At 29.3% G+C, this 6,686-nt stretch overlaps 1 protein-coding gene across 1 annotated transcript in view; it reads left to right on the forward strand.

Moving 5' to 3' along the window:
- The window catches only part of LOC110027155 (dehydrin Xero 2-like), a 15,075-nt gene that overhangs the window by 6,925 nt on the left and 1,464 nt on the right, over positions 1 to 6,686 (forward strand). The gene's annotated exons all lie outside the window — the stretch shown is intronic.

Here is a 6,686-nt window from a genome sequence, read left to right on the forward strand (position 1 = left end):
TAGAGTTCAAATCATCACAAATTATTGATATTTAAAACCGTATAAAACAATATCAATTCTTCACAAAATCATATCTTAGAGTAGGGAGAAGGATAAAGAAGAATACACAAAATTCATGAAAAGGAAATAACAAAACATGGATTTCATATATTAAAACAAGTTTACAAAACAAAGAAATAAAAGACACAACTTATCTCATACTCCTTCCCAAGCAAATCTCTAGAAGTTCTCTTTAAGCATTTTCCCTCTTTACAAAAACTCTCAATTCTCTCTTGGAAATGTAATGAAGAAGAAATCTCTCACTTTTCCTCTCCTCTTACAACCCTCGAAGAAAATCTCCAAGTCCCTCACTCTCTCTTTCACGCCTCTCTCTCTCTTCTCCACTGAACCTCTCTTTAGCCTAGACTCCTCTCCTTTTAATTAGTGGCTGCCTCTTCTCAAAAAGAATTCAAAATTTTCTCCCAAATTTTCTCTAAAAGCTACACCTTTTGAATCTCAAAAGACATGTCCATTCATTCAAAAGACATATCCCTTCATTAAAGAGCCTTCCAAAGTGTTTGGATGCATTAAATCACTTCAAGAGGGTGTTTGAAACATTTAAAGCCTTCAAAATCCACTCAAAATTTGTACTGAACCGTCTTAATTTATCAAGTATCGTCTCTGGCACTTTAAGCGCCAAATCTCCTCTTTTTTGCTACTTTTGCTCCAAATGCTTAAAATTGATATGTCTACAACAAAAATATAAAAATACCCTTTTTTAAAGTGTAATATCATCAAAAATAAGTATAAAATGTATACTTAAAATAAAACATTATTTTGGTGTATCAGTAACATGAACCCATCTTTCAAAGCTACTAGGACTTTAAGTCTACATAGTCGTGAACGTAGTTGACTCGACGCATTCAGAAATTCTTGATCAGCAATCCGTGAATTGATTCGTCTATAGGGACCTCAAATCTCTAAGGTCAAAGGAATGAAACTATATTATATGACTATAAGATGGAGCTCCAAAAGATGGAACGTATACCAATAAAAATGGTAAGGATGCTGCTAGAAAGGAAAAGAAAGGAAGAGAAAGGAAGGTTCAGCTACAAATTTAGAAACACTCCCAACAAAGGACTTGTGCCCCATCTAGGTTAGGGGCATTCCAACGACGTAAGCTTTCTAGATAACCTCCCATATAGAAAGATATGTTGGGCCAGTCGGGTTGGAGAAGTACGGCGACTCATCCTCAGGACATGCAAAATCATGAAATTATCTAAAACAGTCCTTAGATATTGTGAAGTCCATATTAATTATGACTTGGGTGAGAGTCATGCCATGCAACCATTTAAAATTCAGCTCAAAGACCATGTAGAAAAATAAATGTAAGTTTTTAACGGTCCTGACAATTTTAATCCTAAAATATTGATTATCTCAAACTTTTATTATTAGGATTTTGAGTAGAAAATTTATAATTTTGAGGTCCATAATGAGCCAAGCTTATAATTTTTTGAGCATTCCAGATCAACCAAAAATAAATAAGAGAAAATAATTCATGCTTGCAAAGATACAAGAATGCAATAAACAAGTCAAAAATAATGAAAGGTCGTGTCGTTGGGTCGGCAACATATCCTAGAAAAAAAGATAGTCAGACATCGCATAAGTACAAGTCTGGCCTTAATTCTATACATGAATGAGATTTGGAATTAAGGTAAGAGACGCGAGCCAATTGCTGTTGGTCCCCATCACGTGGATTTATTCGCATAATACCATGGAACCCATGCCTATACCTTATTTTTATTACATGAATCTCCTAAGACTCAAAAAGTATAAAAAAACAGAAAAAAAGACTCGAACTGCATGAAAACAACTTCAGCGAGAAAGCCAACAACATATAATGAGTTGTGTCTTTTTATCAGAGGAGCTAAATGACACCTGCAAGCAAAAGGTTGGTAAAAATCATCACCTGCCACCCCCCCTTTAATGGTACATGTGTGTGTGCATATATATAGACACGACTCCCTATAGAAGAATCCATAATGCACTATCGTGCATATCAAGAACACAAGTACACCAAAAAATTTAAAAAAAATGACACTTGGCTAGAACAACTAATCCAACAGTGAATAAAAGCCAGAGATGTCGAAATTACTACCTAGTACCCTTATCCTAACCAAGCACAAATCTAACAAGAAGGTGTCCTAACCAGCTTCTAAGTGCTCAGGATAAGTCTCCAGGTATGTATGACTTTAACGGGGTTGTCACACCGGCCTCATTTTAGAGATCAAAGAGATCTAAAGGGTGTCACCTAGAAAAATTTTTGAAAGAGTTGGTCTTACATATGGCCAAGCTTACTACATGCTTAATTTTAAAATTATGGCAAATGTAATAAGTAGAAAAATATAATTTTTTTATTTCTAAAATAAGGGTCATTAAATACGGACTCGTAACATGCAAGGTGATATGAATTAGACTCGTTGTATTCTTAGCATAGTCATACTCATGTCAATCCTAATGTGATAACTCGAATACTAACTGAGATTCACCCAACGAGCAATGTTTGTCAAAGCATCTTCTTTTTTTTATGCAACAGAAAGTGAGTGAAACATTCTTCCTCCCAATAGAGAAGAGATTTTAGATAAGTCATTCATTTTCATGAGTATCATTCTTCTCAATTAATTTTCTTTCCTTATAAACCCATAAGTACTTCTTGTGAAGTCTCTTATGCTTATTCCTTCATTCGGTTTTGGTTAACACAGAAGTAGCTTTGGAAGATGAGCCAACTTCACATACTGATGGGGCATTATTAACTTCATCAACACTTCAGTTTATTTCTCATCCATCATTTCAATAATCTCAGTCATTTCAGAGACTTTAATAACATGGTGATTTTTTATTTCCTTAGAATGATTTTGGATCCAATAAACAACAATAATAAAAGCAATCACAATAGAGGAACATCCAACAAATCTTCTCTTTAAGAGCTAGAAATCAGATTCAGACTTGAGTTTAAATTCCATCAAGACTTCCTTTTTTTCAATAATTTGAGGGGGTCTATCATGAAAAAGCTAAGATTACGTTGTCATTTTGAAGTAATTAAAACCCATTCCAAATTTAATGACAGGAAAACTATTGAGATTAATTGGATTGAGTGTCAGATTTGTTCCATTTTCAAAGGAGAGAATTAACTTGGGGTTAACATCTTTCATGTAAGAAGGATATCAAAGGGTAGTTTAATTTCAAATTTCTAAATTTTTGTGAATTTAATAATAAACTCATGCAAAAGAGAACTCAATCAAAGCATTGAATTTGACAAAAGAGAGTTCTAAACCATACTCATTAAATAATCTTTAAACAAAAACTTAAAGGACTCAAAGTTCGAAGCATGTTGAGTGGACCCATTCCATGATTTGGTGGTGTAAATTCCAAGGAGAATGAGATAGGTAGTCTAACTTTGAAAGGGATACATACACTCTAACGATGAAAAATCATATAGGCCAATACAAGTGTTTTAGAGAGGATGCATCCCAACGGAATCTCTCTGGTAGGAAATTTTTTATGATGATGATGATGTGTCTGGTAAAAATTTTGAAAGATTTTTATGTAAAAGATCAAATGTGTCATTTGAAGAATAATATACTACTTTAAGAGACAAAAATATTACTTTAGAATATATCTAATCACTTAGATGTGAAAAATCTTTAAATTTTATTGGTCTGCATAACCAAAGATTTTTTCCTTACCTTAGGAGTGTATACAATATGATTTATTTTATTCTGTTGTTTGGAACCCCTACAAGGAAAAACTCTCATAGTTAATTACATCACAGAAATCGTGGCTCTTGAGAATACTCTTAATTAATGTATTATTTTATATCATACAAGATTAAAAGATTGATGTTTCAATACTTCAAATGAATATACTTAGGATTTGAAAAGATTTGTTTTGAAATTGAAATATTAGGTCTCACATTTCAATGATGATGTAATATGGAAAGGCCTAACAAAAAGGGCTAACCAACTATAAGAGCACACCCTAACGATTGGAATTATAAGTTTGTTGATTGAGTGTGATTTAGATTTAAAGGTTGGCTTTTCTTTGAAATGTTTGATTTGAGATGATAGAATTTAACTTGAGTTTGATTTAACTTGAAAAGGTTTGATTCAAGATGATTAATTTGAATTTTAGGTTTGTTTTAAGGGTTTTAAAATGTTTAAATTTTTGAAATGTTGAAAAAATTATGAAGTTTATTTAAAGTTGTTCGAAGATTATTTGAATTTTATTTGAATTTAGTTTAAAGTTGAGTTTAAAGGTTGGTTATAAATTTAAGAAATGCCTTGTCATTTTGAAAAAGGTTTTTTTTCTTTGAAGTTTTGAAATAAGTTTGAAGTTGTTTAAAGCTTTAAGACTTTCAAGTTTTGGAAAGATGTTGAAGCTTTAAGTATTACAGATATTGAAGTTTTGGAAAGATTTTGAAGTTTTAAAAGTTTAGAACTTTGAAGTTTTCAAAAGGATTTGAAATTCTAAAATCTTAGATTTTGAAAAGAATTGAAGTTTTTGAAAGATTTTGAAGTTTTGAAATTTTAGGATTTCATAGTGTTAGAAAGTTTGTTGGAGTTTTAATTTTTAAAGTTATGAAAAAGATTTGAAGTTCTAGAAAGTTTTTGATGTTTTAATTGTTTAAATTTGATTTAAGTTGAAGGAGTGCATAAGGTTTATATTGAGAAGATTCGACTTGAGAATTATTAATTTAAAGATCTAAATCCTAGACTAAAAGAACATGATAGGCTAGAAAGAATTCTATAAGAAAGTGAAATCCAAATCTGAACATAAAACTAAATTTTTTAAGGAGGCTAAATAGTTGGACTACCTAATGTTTGGGTATAATTCTTTCAATCAAGTTGTCAATGGCTTTCCATCATTCTGAGTTTATTGGTATATTTAGTCAATTAAAAGTTGTTGAAGAGATTGGCTTGGAAGAATAAGAGATAATACTAATTAGCCTAAAATATTGGAGAAAGAATGGATAATAAAGATGTTACAAAAGTTGCCCATCAAGAAGAAGAGGTCATAATTCAGGAACCTTATTATTAACATTGAATAATCTCTTACTTGCATGATATTGAGAATGACTATGTAAAGATTAATTTATTTACTTGGGTAAAAATAAAAATAATGAGATATTTTCAAACATTATTAATAGTATGCAAGATAAAAAAATTATATGCATGTTTTTTTCTTTTATTTTTTTTCTAATATTTTAAAAAATCTACCTCATGCATGCTCTTTTTTTTATTATATTTAAATATTGTTATTTATTTCCTTTTATGTAATAATTGATCTCTTTATCTATAATATCATTAATTATTGATTTTTTTAAATATTATTGTAAACAACATTTGTTTGTAAGAATGAGCCACCTATTACGCTGATATCATATAGATTTAATAATATAAGGATGGTTATTAAAGATTGTTATAAACAAATGAGAGTAATATAAGAATATTTAAGAAATATTGCTCAACATCGATTACAATTTAAGTTTATTGATAATTAAAAGTAAGAGGAGTGTCTTCAATGGATTGGGATGGAGTTTTTGACGACCTATGCATAACTCTGGGAAGTTTTAATTATTACTGAAAATAGATACTTAATAAATAAAATTATAATTGTACACCTAAAGAAAATGTAACACCTTCCATAAATATAACTCTTTTTCATACAATAGACATGGAGAGAAAGCGATTGAGTAATTTCCTTTATTTATAATTTTTACAGGGAAATCCCCTACAATGTAGCTTAATAAAACACAATATTAACATGCGGTAATCAGGGTAAAAAGTAGACAAACAAAGCAAGTAAGACAGACAGACAGTGTTGATTAAATGTATTATATTATATTTTTATCAATAAGTTATATATATTTTTGTGTTTTCGGCTCTAATAGAAATTAAAATATTCATATTCTATTTTTCATAATATACCTAATTTGATTGCATGATTATTCAATTATTAATATAAAATGCTTATAAGTAATCTAATACTATCTTGTAAAAAAAATGATTATACAAAGCTGAATTTTTCTAAAAATCTGCTAAGAAAAATTAGTTTATGTTATTAATGGATTAATGGTTGAAAACTTAATTTTTCAGCTAATTTTGCTCATCATAAATTTCTGATTATTTTATGCAAAAAAAAGAGGGTATTGGAGAATCTTTTGCATAAATCTATAAAAAACCAACATTTCTTTTAGTGAACTTTTAAATGATACTCATGATGTTGTTTTGAACTAGCAAATCCACCAAAAATCCACTAGAAAAATTCACTAATAGAGTTTAAGATTTCAATAGTATTTCCATTAGAGATATCTATCATGAACAAAAATCCACAAATTTTATTTATTTGTAATGAATGTTCATGATAACATGCTCTCTTACTGTGTTGCAAGGCATTATTAAAGGGTTTTGTATTATAATTTAAAAAAAAATTCTCAATTTATATATTAAAAAATATGTATGGGAATGTATAATTCCAATGCAAAATGCATTTGAGAAAACAAATTTATGGCTAAATTTTTCAAATAAATTAAAATTATGATGCATTTATTAAACTTCTTTCTATCTATTTTTTCTTTCACATAAGTAATATAGTTATAATAAACATCTCATACATACATACATACATAGTATATGTATATATATATT

This window comes from Phalaenopsis equestris, unplaced genomic scaffold (genome assembly GCF_001263595.1).
Source record: "Phalaenopsis equestris unplaced genomic scaffold, ASM126359v1 Scaffold000417, whole genome shotgun sequence".
NCBI lineage: Eukaryota > Viridiplantae > Streptophyta > Magnoliopsida > Asparagales > Orchidaceae > Phalaenopsis > Phalaenopsis equestris.